Source organism: Eptatretus burgeri, chromosome 3 (genome assembly GCF_056783735.1).
Source record: "Eptatretus burgeri isolate ZD-2024b chromosome 3, Ebu_testis_v1, whole genome shotgun sequence".
Taxonomy (NCBI): Eukaryota; Metazoa; Chordata; class Myxini; order Myxiniformes; family Myxinidae; genus Eptatretus; species Eptatretus burgeri.
This window is the reverse complement of record NC_140963.1, coordinates 108,849,968-108,870,600: the sequence shown is the minus strand read 5'-3', so window position 1 is coordinate 108,870,600 and position 20,633 is coordinate 108,849,968. Positions and strand designations below refer to the sequence as shown.

General features: G+C 39.3%; 1 protein-coding gene across 3 annotated transcripts in view; it reads left to right on the top strand.

Annotated features, from left to right (window-relative positions):
• LOC147030671 (uncharacterized) overlaps nucleotides 1-20,633 on the top strand; it is a 58,130-nt gene that overhangs the window by 23,021 nt on the left and 14,476 nt on the right. For all 3 annotated transcript variants that reach the window (XM_085874941.1, XM_085874942.1, XM_085874940.1), the window contains exon 2: nucleotides 8,001-8,084. The gene's annotated coding sequence lies outside the window, so the exon portion shown is untranslated. The remainder of the gene's footprint in view (nucleotides 1-8,000; nucleotides 8,085-20,633) is intronic.

Below are 20,633 nucleotides of genomic sequence, written 5' to 3'. Positions count from 1 at the left end.
GAGAGATGAAATTTTGTCATAGATGAAGTTCAGTGACAATATTGTCAAGGGAGGCAAGAAGAATTTTCCAATGTCCAAGAGAGATCATCCAAGAGAGATCCACCACTGTATTCATCATGGTATGACTGACGCACGCACGCGCGCACGCGCACGCGCACGCACGCACACACACACACACACACACACACACACACACACACACACACACACACACACACACACACACACACACACACACACACACACACACACACACACACACACACACACACACACACACACACACACACACACACACACACACACACACACACACACACACACACACACACACACACACACACACACACACACACACACACACACACACACACACACACACACACACACACACACACACACACACACACACACACACACACACACACACACACACACACACACACACACACACACACACACACACACACACACACACACACACACACACACACACACACACACACACACACACACACACACACACACACACACACACACACACACACACACACACACACACACACACACACACACACACACACACACACACACACACACACACACACACACACCTCTGCCACTGAAGGTGAAGGAGGTGATGTGTTTACCCCTTTTTGTCTGTTTGTTACTTGCAAAATCGAAGATTTTTCATGTATATTGGTCAGTCGATTGTTATTCTGTCTGTCTGTCTGTTTGTTTGTCACCTACAGGTTACAATTCTAAACCGATCGTCATGAAACTTTCCCAAGTTGTAGAGGTCGGCTCAACTGAGAAGCCTGTTGATTTTGAGGTCATAGGTCAAAGGTCATCTTGAGGTCAAATTTCTGAAATCCTCAATTTTCATCTGATTGACTTGAAAGTTGAACAAGATTTACATAATGCGTCACTGAATTGGGAAACCAAGTATTTCTGAGGTCAAAAGGTCAACTCAAGGTCAAACTTCTAAAATCAATTTCAATCTGAAAAATAATGAATTTTCATCCGATTGACCTGAGCTTTGTTTAAGATTGTGAATTTCAATATTAATGAAATGGACAATTTCATGGATCCATGGAAACCTTTGGAGTGGGGGATGGATTTTACAAGTATCTTGCTCTGCACGATGTCTTTTTCTTGTTTGTTTGTCTGCTTGTTTGTTACTTTTAAAATCGAAGAATTTTCACGAATATTGGTCAGTCGATTTTGTTATTCTCTCTGATTGTGTGGCTGTCTGTCTGTTTGTCTGTTTGTCTGTCTGCTTGTCACCTACAGGTCGCAATTTTAAACGGATCTTCACAAAATTTCACCACATTGTAGAGTTTGTCATTAGAAAGAAGACTGTTGTTTTTGAGGTCAACAGGTCAACATAGGCCAAAGCTCAACAACTTCGATAACATTTTTAAAATCCTCACTTTTCATCCGATTGACTTGAAATTTGAAGAGGATTTATATTTCAGGTCAATGCACTTTTCATCCGATTGACTTGAAATTTGAAGACAATTTATATTTCAGGTCATTGAATTCAACCACCAATTATTTGAAAGGTCCACAACGGCCAAAAGGTCAACATGGGCCGAATTTCTAAAATTCTCAATTTTCATCCGATTCATTTGAAATTTAAAGAGGAGTTTCATATTTGGTCATTGAATTCAAACACCAATTATTCTTGAGGTCAAATTTGTTTTATGGATTTTGCAAGTATCATGCTCTGCGCAATGTCTTCTTGTTTGTTTGTTACTTACAAAATCTAAAGATTTCGTAAGTATATTGATCGCTTCCGTCCTTTGTTTGTTTGTGTGTGTGTTTGTGTGTTTGTGTGTTTGTTTGTAGGCACGATAACTCGAGAACGGAAGAAGCTACCAATGTCAAATTACACCACCTGTTTCAGGAGGGTGGTGGCTAGCGCTGATTAGATTTTGGTCAAAATCGGTCAAAGGTCAAGGTCACAGTGAGGTCAAACATCCAAAACATTCGATTTTTGATGGTTCGGTACAGAATCATCGTAGAAACTTCTGGTTTGCATCGCTACCTTCTCGAGAGACAGCTTTTATTAGACAAGGTCAGAGGTCAAGTTGACAATTTCGTAAGTACCAGTCTATGACTGCTTGTTTGTGTGTTTGTGTGTTTGTTTGTAGGCATGATAACTCGAGAACGGAAGAAGCAACCAAAGTTAAATTACACCACGTGATTCAAGAGGGTGATGGCTAGCGCTGATTAGATTTTGGTCAAAATCGGTCAAAGGTCAAGGTCACAGTGAGGTCAAACATCCAAAACATGATAACTTAAGAAAAGTTACCACAGGTATTGTTGACAGAGCATGAGTTTGGAAGATCGAGGTAAGTTCAGCAGAATTTGTGTGTCATTTCGTCGAGTTATGGCTGTTTTTAAAATTTCAGTGTTATAAAATAATATTAAATAATTCCGTAAATTCCTGTGGAGAAATGGAGTATTTTTGCTTCGGTCGACATTACGTGTTCGTTTTAACTTCGATTTTAATTTTGTCTTCGGTTTTTGCAATCGCTTAGGAGGCTTAAAACTCGGTTCTAGAAATTCTGGTAAAAATCGGATGTTTTGGAGACGTTTTAATATTATATAAAATTATTCCACCCGCCGTGTCACGGCTCATCACGTGGCACAGCACGCTCGAGCAGACGCGTCGTTGAGTCACGTAAAGGTTTTGCGTGTGCGCGCTGATGTCATCGCGCTCGCCCCGGCGTCCTTTTGAGTTGGGTCGTCAAGTGTGACCTTTACGTTATGTTAATCCACGGTAACTTGAGAACAGAAGAAGCTACCAATGTCAAATTACACCACGTGATTCAGGAGGGTGATCGCGAGCGCTGATTAGATTTTGGTCAAAATCGGTCAAAGGTCAAGGTCACAGTGAGGTCAAACATCCAAAACATGATAACTCGAGAACACAAGAAGCTACCAATGTCAAATTACACCTCGTGATTCAGGAGGGTGATGGCTAGCGCTGATTAGATTTTGGTCAGAATCGGTCAAGGGTCAAGGTCACAGTGAGGTCAAACATTCGATTTTGATGGTTTTGTACAGAATCATCGTAGAAACTTCTGGTTTGCCTCGCTACCTTCTCTCGAGACAGCTTTTATTAGACAAGGTCAGAGGTCAAGTTCACAATTTCGTAAGTACCAGTCTATGGCTGCTTGTTTGTTTGTTTGTGTGCAAGATATCTCAAAAAGTCGTGGACTGATTTTGATGAAACTTGGTGAACTTGTTGTGTGTGTGACAATAAAGAATTGATTAAATTTTTGCGAAGATTTGAATCCGGATCCGGATCTGATAATTTTTTAAGTGATTCTTCAGCATTAAGAGAGAGCGTTCAACCAATATATAGCAGGATATCTCAAAAAGTAGTGGACAGATTCGGATGAATCTTCGTAGACACGTTGAGTTTGTGCGAAAAACAAATTGATTCGATTTTGGTGAAGATCTGAATCTGGATCTGGATACTAGAAATATTTATTTTTAGATCCTCGTGGAGGATCTCTAAGTCTTACTCACGTTGTTGTTCTTCATCTTCTTCTTGTGGACTTTTTTGTTTCACAGCCTACAGTTTTCATCGAAATTTCCTGAAACTTGGCATATAGATATATATATATATATATATATATATATATATATATATATATATATATATATATATATATATATAATACCCTGCGCAGACAGTAACCATCTCCGATTTTGAAAATTCCTCGGAGAAAAAAAGTTATGATGTCAAAATATTTCTGCTAATGGAAATCGCCTAAAAAATTATCTTCGAAACTGGGCAAGCTTTTTGAATTCTGTTTTTGAGAATCGGACAGGGCATTAGCAGAGATGAATTACCGCACATATGATACATCACTATGACGTCATATCAATTTTTTATGACGTCATTCCTATTTTTGACATTTTTTGCTTCACAACCCAGAGTTTTCATTGGATCTTCGTGAAACTTGCCATGTATATGCAGAAAGCCCACGCGCAGGCAGTAACCATCTCCGATTTTGGAAATTCTTCCTAGAAAAGAAAGTTGACGTCATAATATCGCCACTAATGGCAATCGCCTACACCATTATCTCCGAAAGTAGGCAAGCTGTTTGAATTTTGTTTGTGGGAATCAAGCCGGGCATTAGCACAGATAATTTATCGCAAATCTGATGCATCACAATGACGTCATATTCGTTTTTATGACGTCATCATTAAGAGGACGAAGATCTTAGCTCATTTGATCTTGTTTAAAGCGATTCTTCTCCATTGAGATTGTGCCAAAAACGATATATGGCATGATATTTCAAAAATGTATTGGGCTCAATATGTTCTTGTGGATTAGGCATTGCATGGTGGAGGTATGCGCTCTACCGAGTGCCTTTCTAGTTTCATTTTGGGATGCTTTTCAATAGTTCTGTGATTTTTTTCCTGGTGTATTGGCTTTGATATCCATCGGCATGCAAAATTACCATGCTTCCCCATTGTTTCGGATCGCTCACTTGCATTCGTTTTTTCATTTATTTATTTTCGTTATTTTATTAATTTCTTTACATTTTCATTTTTGGAATCTTTCCAACGGTTCTGTGCCCCCCCCCCCCCCCCCCCGATATATCGGCTTCGATGTCTGTCGGCATGGAAAATTTTAGTCTTCTATGTCACCCAGAGGGTACTGAACTTTAATTTCAGTCAGTGAGTCATTTGTTAGAATGAGCTTTATATATTGGATATATAAATGGACTCCTCCCATGCTGTTATAGCCAAAGAAGCTGTGTAAAGCAATCACGAAAGGCTCCCAAGGTAAGCCCTTTGCTGTTTCAAACCCTTCCCAGAGTTCCTGCACAGCTGTAAATACATTCACAAATAGTACACACATGAGAATTCCAATGCTGCACACCCCCTCAGCTGCCGGACTGGTTTCATCGCTTGTTGGCGAATCCTCAGCGACAGCACAGACAGAAATGCATTCCAACGAGGCTCCCAAGCATACACCATGTGCAAATGTCAAAAGCAGTCAATATATAAATGAAAAATGAATACCCCATGGATCCATATCTCTCACCTGTGAATGCAGGAAATAACCAATTAGCTCTCACATAATCAATTAAACTCAGCTGACTAGGATTATACAAATAAATAGACTCCTCTCATGCTCTTCTACCCAAATAAGCTGTATAAAGCAACCATGATAAGCTACCCAAGGTAAACTCTTTGCTGTTTCAACCCCTTCTCAGAGTTCCTCCACAGCTGTAAAGATGTTCACAAATAGTACACACATGAAAATCCCAATGCTACACACTCCATCAGCTGCCGGACCGGTTTCATCACCTGTTGGCGAATCATCAGCAACAGCAAAAACAGAAATGTAGTTTATATCTGTGCCTTTTTTTATTCGAAAATAAAGGTTAAAAAAATCTCTACAATGAACCAAAACACCAATATTCAAAATAAGAAATCAAACAAGAATCAAAGAACAAGAAATCAAGCAAGAAATCAAAGAACACAAAGTCAAAGAAGAAATCACAGGACAAGAAGAATTCACAGAATGAGAATAAATCAAAAAAGGAGAGAAACCCAAAATCAAGAGGTCGATGATGAAAGAAAAAGAAAACCGAAGAAAACTCTTCTTGCAGCCATAATTATAGGAAACCAGGCCGGTGCAGCATTTTTATACATGACCCGAAGCATGCTGGGATATTATTTGTCCCACCTTTATTAGCTGATCAGTGTCCCACCTTTATTAACACATGAGCCCCACCTGTGTGGAAGCAGTTGCTTTCATTAAATTTGATGCCACTTATTTACCCAGGTGTTTCCAATTTTTTGGCCACTGCCTGTACAGTATCTATAATATATCTATATTGAGATCAGACCCCTTTGCTGTGGTGAGTTCCAGGAAGTAAATGCCAAAACAGTTATTCCTGCATGCATCCTCACCAACAGGAAATGTTTGCCACACATTAACCATCAGTGGAACTCAAAACATTTATGGGGATGTTCCTGGTTAATACGACACATTAAGTGGATATATACTCTTCCAGTCGATATGTATGTATATATATATATATATATATATATATATATATATATATATATATATATATATATATATATATATATATATATATATATCTTCTTCTTCTTCTTCTTTCGGCTGCTCCCGTTAGGGGTCGCCACAGCGGATCATCCGTATGATCCGCATAGTGATTTGGCACATGTTTTACGCCGGATACCCTTCCTGACGCAACCCTGGTCGCCTCAGACGACACAGGGATATGGTACACCTATTTTAACCGGGGTATACACTGGCCCAGTACACTGGTACTCATTTCGCCGACCTCGGAAGGATGACAGGCTGAGTCAACCCCCTGGTGTATTAATTCAGTGGCCCAACGGGGCTTGAACTCAGGACCTTTTGGATCCCAAGCCACTGCCCTAACCACTGCGCCAACACTCCAGGCTATGTATGTATGTATGTATATATATATATATATATATATATATATATATATATATATATATATATATATATATATATATATATATATATATATATATATATATATATATATATATATATACACTTTTTTGTTCAAATATAACATTGGTTGAAAAAGATAGCATTCTGATTGGTCAATTGTGGCCATATTAGTTTCACGGAGCATCTTGTCCATCTTAATCTAATGCATCCCGGTCCATCGATGATGCCTGTGAAGCTTTGGATTGATCGGTTCAGCAAATGTGAAGGTGGTTTAATTTTATTTTGAAAAGGAAATTAATAAATTCAAGATCGCCACTGTGGCTTTGAAGCAATCAGCTTCGTTGGAAAATAAGCTCCAAATTTCATGGCTTGTAATAACCTTGTGAAATTTTCAGTTTATCGGTGAAGGCGGTAGGGTCTCCGAGAATAACGTATCACAAAATATGGCAAAATAATGATGAGTGAAAGACTAATAGCCTCAGCAAAAACAATAGACCCTTCAGTCACACTGGCTTTGAAGCAAAACAATAAAGTGGCTTGTTTATAATCTTATAACAAATTAAAAGTGCAGTTTTAAAAAAATGCACACGACCTCATGTTACACTGGACTCAACACAACGATTTAGACACGTACCTCGTACAATGACTGTACAATGACTGTTCTCTGTGTTTAAGCATGTGCCATGGAATGGGTTTGAAAGCACAGACACCACACTGCCAAAAAGAATTTTCTTAGTAAGAAAATATTTTCTTCAAATAAGAAAAGTTTTCTTGAAACAAGAAAACCATGAGAAGAAGATGATTGTCGCTAGAATATTTTTTAATTTCTTTTTCATGTTTCAAGAAATCTTATTTTAAGAATATGTTTTCTGACTAAAAAGAATATTTTTGGCAGTGAGGTCAATATGATTTCAGCCACGGTGTGTGATGGTGGTGTGGACTAACTTGAATCGTGCATGGAGCATGCAGCAAGGTGTCATGCGGACTAAATTGACATTGAGAAAGAAATAATGAGGAGTGGAAAAGAAGAAACAGAGCAGAGAAAATTATAAAATTATAAAGTTTGATTAAAAGGAAGAATAAATTATAAAAAGAGGAAAAGTTAGAGAAAGGAAAATTATAAAAGGAAATTTAGTACCGTTCCTTCGGTTAATGACAATAAAGGTACCGTGTACGAGTATGCTACCATTTGGCATTTTTAACATTCTGGGGTGTGTATATAGTGTAAGAGAAATGTAAAGTCACCATCGTTAACAAAACGTGTGATATCAGAATAATTATTTATTTTGTACAGAATTTTTGTTGTTGTAATTCAACAGTATAGCCAGCCGGTCCTCAACAATGATGCAACCAACAAACCAAACTCCTCGTTGAATCCGGTCAAATGCATTCACACGAATGGTATATTTGTTGCAGTAAATTCTTGCTGTTCATATTTAATTAATGTGCAGTTCAAATATATTGTATTTAATGAGATTTATTCATTGATCAAATGTATTTGTTCCAGATTTGAAGAAAATGATGGATCAGTCATCACTCGAAATGTTCATCTTTGTATTATTCCTGCTGGGGTCAATGCCTCTCATCAAAGGTAATTATTAGACAAGTTTTCATTGAAGTAATAGTAACAGAAAAAAAAACAAAGATCTGCTGTAACGGAAATGAGATGAGGCACTACCTCCAGGTGCTACCATCTTAAAATATTGTCATGAAGCCAAGGATGAAAGTTTGGGAGGGGAAAGATGTGGAGTTGATGGGGAGGACAGTGACAGGAGGTAATAAGGCAGGAATGAGAAATTGCTGAACTCACTCACTATCTCAAGGCACAAGTATGCCATTTCAGCACAATATGATTCTGGGTACTCGAGGCATCATCTCTTCTCAGCTGAGTGTGGTGCTGCCTATAGATACCAAGTGTTCATCAGGTACCACAAGGTATTGAAAGCACGTGTAAAGCCATTTGGCCCAGAGCGCATGTATCGTTTCTCTATCCAAACACTCTCACCAATTCAAAAAGTCCAAATGATGTTTGTTTCGGTTTGTTGGTAGAATGACGGGACAATGAGGGTAGCTCGAATCACCAGATTTGGCACAGAGCTTCATACTATGAATGTGTCAGATGAGTTCAATTTTGAGTTCACAAGGAAAATTATAAAAGGAAATTTAGTACAGAATTTTATGTACTCGCACCGCTACAATGATCCCATTTGTGTGGTTTTGGTCACCACATCTGAGTAAGGACATATAGCTGCCATAAAGAGTGCTTAGGTTAGGGCTACTATATTTATTCCAGGGCTAGCTAGACTAAGCTATGACTGACTGAAGGAGACAGGACTTTATGCAATAGAAAGGAGGGGAGTTGATTGAGATGTTTAAGATAATGAAGGACTAGCATAACCCGCGCTCTGCGCGACATGTTGGGGTGGGTGTGTTTGAGAAAGGAACTGATGCAGAGTATCGGTAGTAATTTTACTTTAATGCAGTAAGTGGAATACGATTTCACTGTTTCAGAACCATTTTATTTACTTTTTTTTGTACCATGCACCTCATATGGTCTTTGAGATAATGTAAGCCGAATATCACGTGACTCGAGCGCAGAACAAAGTCGAAGATAGCGCGACACGAAACCACAAACTCGGAAATAATATATAAGATGTGGACAAAATAGGTGCAGTGGAGTCTTTCAGCAGAATTGACAGTGTTAGGATCAGGGGCCATAGCTTGAGTGTAAGGAATATGAGATTAGGACAGTTTGGAACAGGGGTTTTTCAGTCGGAGAGTGATTAATGCATGGAATGGTCTCCCCTAAAAGGAAGTGGCAATGGAGGGGTAGATTTAAATGGGAATTACATAGGTACTGAGATGTATTGGAGATAGAGGAGTATGGGGATATTTGCAGCACTTGAAGGTAGTTTGTGTGTGGATGGGTGATGAATACTGCATAGTTGGCAACTTTTCTGACTACCGCTTTTTGTATACTTAAACAGCCTCTCAAATAAATATATGTATATATATATATATATGAAATGTTTGTTTGTTACTTGGAAAAAAAAATTCAACAGGATTTGCATATCAAGTCACAGAATTGAACCACCAATTATTTTTGATGTCAAAAGCTCAACATAAACCTGATTTCTAAAATTGATAAAGGCCCAGTCACACCTTGATGTTTTAGCCAGCAATGGCAACGTATTAAAATGTATGTAAAACGCTGGCTTACGTTGAACTTTTGATGTTTTTTTTTTAAAGATTCGGACGTTTTCATTACGACTTGGTCTTATGCATAACGTATTAGTAACGGACACAGAACGTTTTGTTGTGTTATAGATAACTTATACCAACGAATGCTGAACCTGTTGTCGGCCTTCACAACCTATGCCCAATGATAGTCTAACTTATGCATAGCGCGCTGCACGCATCGCCGACGATCACGTGGCGTAGGTTATGAAAAGGCTGCCACACAACGATTAAAATCATAACCGCCGCAGAAATGGAAGTGTCAACATCGCAGTCACACCTTGGCGATCTTGCCAGCTTATGCTGTCCTCTGAAAAATGCGTCTTAAACGCTGGCACACGTCGAATACGGTATGGGTAAGTTTGGTCTGCGTAAATAGAATGCTAAAGTACGCTATCATTCGTCGTAGGAAGTGGAGTACGTCCTGTAATTTTAAACATGTTGAAAATTTTACGACGTACTTGCCGTATGACACACGCTCCGCATGCGATGGGAATAAGTTGTACGCACGATATGCGATCGTTGACGCACATCGACACACGTTACTTGAAAGGTACTCACAAGTTGAAACACGTCAAGGTAATGGTTAGCGTCAGTGTTCCAGACTCCCGGTTTGTTTTTTTTTCTTCGGTATGACGGTGTTCAGTGTACAGTGCGGTTATGATTTAAATCATTGAGCGGCAGCCTATTAATTATATTATATTATAACCGCACTAGAAATCGAAGTGTCAAAATCACCATCATACCGAAGGAAGGAAAAAAAAAAAAAACAACAAAAAAAAAAAACAGGGAGTCTGGAACACTGACGCTAACCATTACCTTGATGTGTTTCGACTTACGAGTACCTTACAAGTAACGTGTGTCGATGTGTGTCACCGATCGCGTAACGTGAGTACAACACGTTACTCATAGGTTAGAAATAAGTTTCGGGTACGCTAAACATTACCTCGACGTGTTTCGACTTATGAGTAACTCACAAGTAACGTGTGTCGACGTGTGTCAACGATCGCGTGACGTGCCTACAACTTATGGCCAGCGTTATGCGGAACGTGCGAGTCATACGCTGGCATAAGTCTTAAAATTTCAAGCATGGAAAATTTGAGGACAACCGAAAAGTACAACGTTTAAAGCCAGCGTACAACGATGTATGGCAGTGTTTTTAAGCGTGCTCTCAATGTTATCAAAACTTACCCATAACGTATTCGACGTGTACCAGCGTTTTAGACAATTTTTTTTACAAAAATCGGCATAAGTTGGCTAAAACGTCAAGGTGTGACTGGGCCTTTAGACCAAAAACAATATACTGTATATATAATCATGATATCTCAATAAGTTGTGAATGTGTTATGACAATGAAGTGGATGAGTTGGTTTGGTGACAATATCAAGCCAATTCGATTTTGGTTTGGATCCAGCTGATCCATCCATCCATTGGGACCATACTCTGTGTGGTGTTGGTGCCGCCTAAGCAGTCTCCTTGGCTATTGGGTACAATCCTGGACAGGTCACCACTCCAACACAGGATACCATCAAACTGGCACACATTTTGCCGACCTCAGAAGGTTGACAGGCAGAGTCTACCCCACCTGGTATTAATTCAATAGCCAAGGGGGATTTGAACTCGGGATCCTAGGATCCCAAGCCCACCACCCGAACCATTAAGCCAACACCAGGCATATCCAGCTGATCAGTGGGAAACAAAATATCAACTGTTCAGCCTGGCAGACGTATACACTTTTCTAAGTGCCGTTCTACTTTGTTCTATTTTGCTCTATTTTGCTAAGTGTCACTCTATGAATGATTTCACTGAACAACAAAGATCTTGCTACTGGGGTGGAAATATATGTTCTTGACTAAATCGAGGATGCTGATGCTGAATCTGAAGTCAGAATTTTCTCAGCATGTCAGGAATTTCAGTTATACATATGATCCCAAATACAGTTGCTTGCCCTGGTGGGTGATTTTGAGTGACCATAAATTATTATTTTTGGTATTTTTGGTTTCAATTACAGCAATACGACTGTTGTAGAATATTATTTCTCATCAAAAGAGCTTTAGAATGCACTTTAAATTATTAAAAAAGAAAGAAAACTGACCAAGCAATGAATTTTAAAGTAAAATTTTCCACGTGCCAAAACAATTTTGCGTGCCGCCTCCACTTGAGTTTGCAGCATGTGAAGCATTCGTGTTGGTTGTGCAGAACTTTCTTGGGAACCATAGAGCTGAACAGTATGTGGAATTAGTGGACAACATGCTCAAGGCCTATCAGCGAATGGGCTGTAGGATGTCTCTTAAAATGGGCTTCTTGCATTCTCATCTTGATTTCTTCTCACCTAATCTGGGTGAGGTAAGCGATGAGCATGGCGAAAGGTTCCACCACGACATTTCAATCATGGAAACTTGGTATCAAGGCCCTGTCAACCCAAACATGATTGGTCATTACTGCTGGTTCCTACAACGGGAGACCAATTCCACACACAAGCGCAAGAGCAAGTGTGTCACACACTTCTGAACACGTGTGAACACTGCCTACGCTGACTAAATTAAAAGGAAGAGTGTAAACTTCGTGTTGTTTCTAAATCACTCACAATGGGGCAGATTTCCCAATTAATTTTATACCCTTCCTAAGATTATCATGTTCTAATGTTTTTTTTAAACTTCTTTTTCTGCAACTGTTTATGTTCTTGGTTTATATACTACACATTATACATGGAGAACAATCATTGTTATCTAAATATAACGTGAAAGTAATTACTAAGCACTGATATTAGATGTACAATGTGGTGATCTGCAATAATAAAGTATCTAATATAGCATGCTGGGTACCATTAATACATCGACATGTTTTGAAATAAAAACAAAATAAAACAAACACCAATTAAACACCATTTTTTTATTAAACAAATAAAAAGAACTTTTAATTGTTTGAGGTAAATAAATGGATTAATTTCAAAGCAAAATCAATCAAAATGCCAGGAAAGAGACAAAGAGCGGATGCCTAATACTGATGAATCAAAATTTGAAATCTTCGGTTCATCACGCAGGGTTTTTGTACGCCGTCGAGGAGGTGAAAGGATGGTTCCTCAGTGTGTGACACCAACTGTCAAACATGGAGGAGGAAGCGTGATGATCTGGGGCTCTTTTGCTGGATCCAGAGTCGGCGACTTGCACAGAGTGACTGGCACCCTGACCCAAAGGGCTACCACAGCATTTAGCAGCGCCATGCAATACCCTCTGGTCTACGCCGACTTGGTCAGGGGTTCATCCTACAGCAAGATAACGACCCAATACATACCTCCAGGCTATGTCAGAATTACCTTAGAAGATAAGAACAAGATCGTAGGCTTCAAATTATGGAATGGCCATCACAGTCTCCAGACTTAAACCCAATCAAGCTGGTTTGGGATGAACTGGACAGAAGGGTGAAAGCAAAGCAACCGACAAGTGCAACATATTTGTGGGAACTTCTGCAACAGTGTTGGCAAGAACTTTCCGAACAATATTTGATTTCCATTGGAGAAAGAATGCCACAAGTATGTTCGGCTGTTATATCTGCAAAAGGTGGCTACTTTGATGAGTCAAAAGTGAAGATTAAATTTTGTTCAACAAAACAATTCGATGATTTCTTTTTTATCTGCAATTGTTACTTACGAAATCTTTAGATTTCGTAAGTATATTGATGACTTCCATCATCTGTTTGTGTGTTTGTGTGTGTGTGTGTGTTTGTTTGTGTGTGTTTGTTTGTAGGCATGATAACTCGAGAACGGAAGAAGCTACCAATGTCAAATTACACCACGTGATTCAGGAGGGAGATGGCTAGCGCTGATTAGATTTTGGTCAAAATCGGTCAAAGGTCAAGGTCACAGTGAGGTCAAACATCCAAAAAATAACTCGAGAACGGAAGAAGCTACCAATGTTAAATTACACCACGTGATTCAGGAGGGTGGTGGCTAGCTGATTAGATTTTGGTCAAAATCGGTCAAAGATCAAGGTCACAGTGAGGTCAAACATCCAAAAAAAAGTTATAACTCGAGAACGGAAGAAGCGACCAAGGTCGAATTACACCACGTGATTTAGGAGGGCGATGGCTAGCGCTGATTATATTTTGGTCAAAATCGGTCAAAGGTCAAGGTTACAGTGAGGTCAAACATTCGATTTTTGATGGTTTGGTACAGAATCATCGTAGAAACTTCTGGTTTGTGTCGCTACCTTCTCAAGAGACAGCTTTTATGAGACAAGGTCAGAGGTCAAGTTGACGATTTCGTAAGTACCAGTCTATTACTGCTTGTTTGTTTGTTTTTGTAGGCACGATAACTCGAGAACGGAAGAAGCTACCAATGTCAAATTACACCACGTGATTCAGGAGCATGATGGCTAGCACTGATTAGATTTTGGTCAAAATCGGTCAAAGGTCAAGGTCACAGTGAGGTCAAACATAATTCCGTAAATTCATGTGGAGAAATGGAGTATTTTTGCTTCGCTCGATGTTACGAGTTCGTTTTAACTTCGATTTTAATTTTGTCTTCAGATTTTGCGATCGCTTAGGACGCTTAAAACTCGCTTGTCGAAATTCTGGTAAAAATCGGATGTTTTGGAGACGTTTTAAGATTGTATAAAAAATATTTCACTCGACGCGTCACGGGTCGTCAGGTGATGCAGTGCGCTCGAGCAGACGCGTCGTTGAGTCACGTAAAGTTTTTCCGTGTGTGCGCTGATGGTGTTTTTGATAAAGATGGTGTTTAAAAGTCATTTTTTTATCCCAATAAAGGTTATCGTCGCATGCCTGACTCGCTGAGCCGTCGGATTATGTAAAGATTGTTGGTGGATGGCCGAATATTACGGTTTTATGACTTTGATAAAATAATCTATATATTAATACTGAAGGACCAATTTTGTGCTCCTCCTAGCGGTCGCGTCACGTTTTTCTCGGTACTGTGACCTGTACTGAAAGAAACTTCGCACCTGTAAGAGTGCATCGCACATAGTGGCAATTGTCAAACTTCAACTCTGAAGCAGAATAAACACTTTTCGTTTTACATTCGTTTACATGTCGACGTGTGACGTCACCGCTGAGAGGCGTCAGGACGTCATGACATCATCGGTTATTCGCTGACGCCATTACGTCCGTCGTCAGAAAATTACTGCTGAGAGGTGTAATTACTAATTCCACTCCTCGAAAATAGCGTCTGCAATGTAAAATCCTCTTCTGTACATGGTGACTACCTCAGAATGTGAATTTGACACAAAAAATGTAACAAGAAACATTGTGCAGTCGACGCCGCTTTATAAATCCACCATGGGACCATGCCGTTTGGATTTATTAACCGGCTGGATTTATTAAGCGGAGAACCTATTTTCAGCCACCTACTGCATAGATAAGACAAAAAGCGAATGTCGTTAAACACTGCTTTATGCTACAAAAACATTGATTTATCAAACGGTGACAAGGGGATTGTTCAAAAGAATCTCTCCAAGGTCGCTTGCTTGGGAGGGAAGGTTTTGCGCAAATGTTCCTTTATTAAATCCGTCACGTAGCGGAAATCGTGATTGGCAAAACCTGAGAGCTGCAGTCCCCTGTCCAATTTGGCAAGTGCCGTCCGCATCTCTGCCGCTGTTGGCATCGGCTTGGGTTGGTCGTCACTTTCTTCCCTTGACTATTGGGATTCGGGGTCGGAGGGATTCGAGCGGTGGCAGGATTCGAAGTCCGTCACCAGTTGCTGTTGTTGTTGGTTTTGCTTTTTTCACTCTGCGCCGCGCATACTACATCAAGCTTAGGTTGAGACCTCGCACGTGCCAAGCAGGTGGATTTATTAAACGGCGGATTTCTCGATGTAAAATTCCGTTCCAACTCATTTTGGTCACAATCAGCGGCTGGATTTCATAACCGTGGATTTATAAAGTGGCGTCTACTGTATCTTCTATCTTCTATCTATTTATTAATACTGAAGGACCAACTTTGTGCTCCTCCTAGCGGTCGCGTCACATTTTTCTCGGTACTGTGACCTGGACTCAAAGAAACTTCGTACTTGTAAGAGTGCATCGTGCATCGTGGCAATAGTCAACTTTCAACGCTGAAGCAGAATAAACACTTTTCGTTGAGCTGGGGGCGAGGAGTGACGAGGCGGGGGGCAAGGTAAGTAAATTTTTGGGCGGAGGTAAGCAAATTGAAAGCGGGAGACAGAGGGAAATGGGGCGGGGCTGGGTTGAATGAGGCGGAGTTGAGTGTGAGGGGGTGGACAGGGGGGTGGGGGCCCAGGGGCAAGTGGTGCGGGGAATCAAAAGATAGGGGGTGGGGAGTGAAGAGGCGGGGCTGGGGTAATTGCATTTTTGGGCGGGGGTAAGCAGATTGAATAGGGCAGGGGCGGGGGATGAGTAGGCGGGGGCAAGCACACCCTGGCCACTCCATGTCCCTCGAGTGAGTGTGAGCTGGTGAGGGTGGTTTAATGAACGGAATCCGTCTGTGACGGGGTTTCAGCTAGTATTGAATAATTGCGTGGAGAAATGGAGATTTTTGCTTCGCTCGACGTTACTATTTTTGATGGTTTGGTACAGAATCATCGTAGAAACTTCTGGTTTGCGTCGCTACCTTCTCTAGAGACAGCTTTTATTAGACAAGGTCAGAGGTCAAGTTGACGATTTCGTAAGTACCAGTCTATGACTGCTTGTTTATTTGTTTGATGCTTTAATTTCAGAGTACATTGAAACATTAAACTGCTTAAATTTCAGTAAAAACTGGAAAAATGGGGGTGTTCTAAAACTTTAGACCGGTGGTATATATATATTATATATATATATATATATATATATATATATATATATATATATATGTATATATGTGTGTATATATATATATATATATATATATATATATATATATATATATATATATATATATGTATGTAGAGCCTGGTGTTGGTGCAGTGGTTAGGGCAGCGGCTTGGGATCCAAAAGGTCCTGAGTTCAAGCCCCGTTGGGCCAACAATTAATACACCAGGGGGTTGACTCAACCTGTCATCCTTCCGAGGTCGGTGAAATGAGTACCAGTATACTGGGCCGGTGTATACCCCGGTTAAATTAGGTGTACCATATCCCTGTGTCGTAAGAGGCGACCAGGGTTGCGTCAGGAAGGGCATCTGGCGTAAAACATGTGCCAAATCACTATGCGGATCATACGGATGATCCGCTGTGGCGACCCCAAACGGGAGCAGCCGAAAGAAGAAGAAGAAGACATATATACATATATGTGTATATATATATATATATATATATATATATATGTATATATATATATATATATATATATATGTGTATATATATATATATATATATGTATACATATATACATATATGTGTATATATATATATATATATGTATACATATATACATATATGTGTATATATATATATATATTTGGTACAAAGCCCCATGTTAATATACAATTTTATTGATACACTGTCGGACCCCACTATTCACGGATTTGCTATTCACGGAACCCGCATATTTGCGGTTTATAAAATGCATTTTCCTTTTTTTGTTTTTTTCGCGTTTTCACACCTTTTTGGTGTGTATTCATGGTTTTTCATGGGCATATTCATGGATTTTCACGGGCGTATTCGCGATGTTTCACGGGATTTTTGATTTTGCCTCATGAATTGTGAACCGCCAGGAACCTATCCCCATTTTTCCATTGAATCAATGCCCTGCTATTTGCGGATTTGCTATTCTCGGCATTTTCCAGGAACATATCCCCCCTGAATCGCGGGGTCCAACAGTACTTAAACTTTTGTATGAAATGAAATTGTATTAAATGTGGAATTTCATATATGGGAGGGTTGGTCAGTAAGTCCATAGCTATTATTCAGTTGAAATATTAATCTGCGTCAAAAAAATTCCCCAACTGACCCCAGAAGAATGTCGGAATAATTGGGACCATAAAAGTAGGAGTATAGTTGTAGTGTAATTGTTAAAGGATGATGATGATGGAAAATATGAATGAAATTGTTGTGAGAAAAAGACTGAAATGATATCAAAGTTAGACTTCAAAAAATATATTTTTGTGCCAAGACCCAGACTTACTGATCAAGTCTCAAAATATTTTGTTAAACTTTTCTTTCCTGGTCCAATTTTTATTTCCCTAAGTTTACGCCTTACTTTACATCAACAAAGGCACATATAAATGTTCATTTTAGCTCGAAAGAGATAATCTTGTGACCATATTCATTGTGCCTTTTCTTGCACAACTTAAATTCATTGCAACATTGCTCCCCCACTCCCTCCCTCCAATTCCAGAATAAAAATTCCCCACACCTCTTGTTGCACATCCTTCCTCTTCCTCTGCATTCTTCACACTGTAAAATGGAAATTATTTCTCTCCAAAATACATGTATTTCTTGCACAATGCACCTGTTAAAAGGAATATATTCATTGATTAACTTCACCCATTATCACATCACTCATTATAACAAAGATCCTCATTGATTAACTGTCATTGCTTATACCAAAGATATCCATTATTTAACTATCACACGTTATAACGAAGATATTCATTGATTATTACGATTTGTGAGCAATAACTTGGCAACTTTGTATGAGGGTTTATCAGTAATTATGTGGCCTGCCAAAGAAGCAGAAAAAATTTAATAATGGTGATTTTTTTTAACATTAAAAAAATTTAGATGACTGAGTTTTATAAAAGCCTTCAATATAATTGTTTAAATATGTAGAAAAAGAAGGAATTTGTTGTTAGAAGTCCTGGAATTACTGATAACATCCAAATAATATTTTTAATATCATGAAAATTCACGTTTCGTTTTTTCTGGATAATTTAACGATATATATATATATATATATATATATATATATATATATATATATATATATATATATATATATATATATATATACTGTATGTATGTATATATACTTATGTATGTATACATATATATATATATATATATATATATATATATATATATATATATATATATATATATATATATATTGTTGCGGCCACGGATACCGAGACACCAGCTTGTCACTCAGGGGGATTAATCCCCCGTTGTTCTCGGAAGAGCCGGGGCCTGGGGCCATTGCGCACAATTAACGTTGTGGTACGGTGGGTTGCTTTCAAACTGCGAACGCCACCGTGTTAACCACGAGTTCCAGTGTCCACCATCTAATTATGCCGTTTAACTAGAGGTCACGTGGTTACCTGAGCGGGGAGCGCACCCTCGGCAAAGCACCAATGTTATCTCGATTAGATTTTATTTTTGGCGGCCGAGCGTTTTAACCGTTGGTGCGTGCCGATGATTTTTAATCAAATATGTGGTAATTACCTCCCAATCTATCTCGGTTCGGACAATGCTAGACCAATGGAAGGAAAGGACAAACATGGACAGTTTGGAAATCGACAAATGATTTATTAATAATAAATTAAACAAATAAAAAGAAGTTTTAATTGTTTGAGGTAAATAAATGAATTAATTTCAAAGCAAAATCAATCAAAATGCCAGGAAAGAGACAAAGAGCAGATGCTTATCAGGGGTTGACTCACTTACAGATAAACACAGACATGGATACGCAACAGATCATTCGGGGGAGCGGGGTGGGGGGGGGGAGAATCGTCTCGCTCACCAGAAAGTAGTTGTCCATGAAGTGAAAACGTCCTGAAATGTGTGCGTGCGTGTCACGTCTGTCGCCAGCACCCAGCCTTGCCGTGCACCCTCTCACGAACAGCCCTGAACGCCAGTTGACGTCTGGAGGGCACCGAGATCGTCTGTTGCGGGTTTAGACCCTGGTGTTGTTGGTGACCGATCCGTGCCTCACTTGTTGGCGGCACTGCTCACACCCACACGCGCACCACACACTCACTTCCTTCTCCTCTTTTACGCGCTTACACCCACTTCTTGCTCGCTTCTCAAGCTTACTTCTCGTTCTCTTCTCCCTCCCTGGCTTTCTTTCGCCCCGCTTTCTTTCGCTCCACTTTCTTTCGCCTCCGTTTTTCTCCTCAGAACGGAGCTCCAATTCGTTTTATATCTGTGGGACATCTCTTTGGCGCAGTCTGCCCGAAGCTCACCCTGCCCCACTTGTGCACGGTTACCATGACGACCCGTGCGCTCTCAAAAAAGGCGGGTGTCGGAGCTTGTGAAAGAATGTTGCTGAGGAAGAATGGGGGGCGGGCTTCAGAGCTCGCGAAAGAAATGTGTGTAAACGTGTCTGTCGTAAAGAAAAAAGATTCCCATAAGAGAGGGGATCTATCCTTTACCCTTCTCAACGCATCACATTTAAGATCCCATTAGACATGGGGATGGGGCAAATCTGAACATGCATTTAAGGAAATAATTGTCTGAGGACCACCTGGATGTGTGGATGCATTTATCAGACTGGATTCTGAAATCCGTAACAATATATATATATATATATATATATATATATATATATATATATATATATATATATATATATATATATATATTCTGTGTATCTTACATGATAAAAGGCATTCAGCATTCAACAATACAGTGAAATACATGATAAAAGAGATGGAGGTATTTATAACATGTTTTAATCCCCCAAACGGATTTATATGATCACAAATTATCCATTATAGTCACAGATACACTCTTGGTTCTAAATACTTACATTTAATAATTTATACCGTTGCTCATTAATTGAAGTCATAAATTGAAATGGTTTTTCTTCAGACATATCCAAGGAATTAGAACAAATCAGTTTCAAACATGGAGAGCCCCACTTAGTATCTTAATATGTTAGGATTACCTTCCATTATCCGGCTCATGGGGAGGATTGAATTGTATTGACTTTACTAATAATTATTTCATTTTGTTTTGTTTATCTTTTGTCATTCGTTCAACTTAAATCCTCAATGAAAACTCAAAAAATG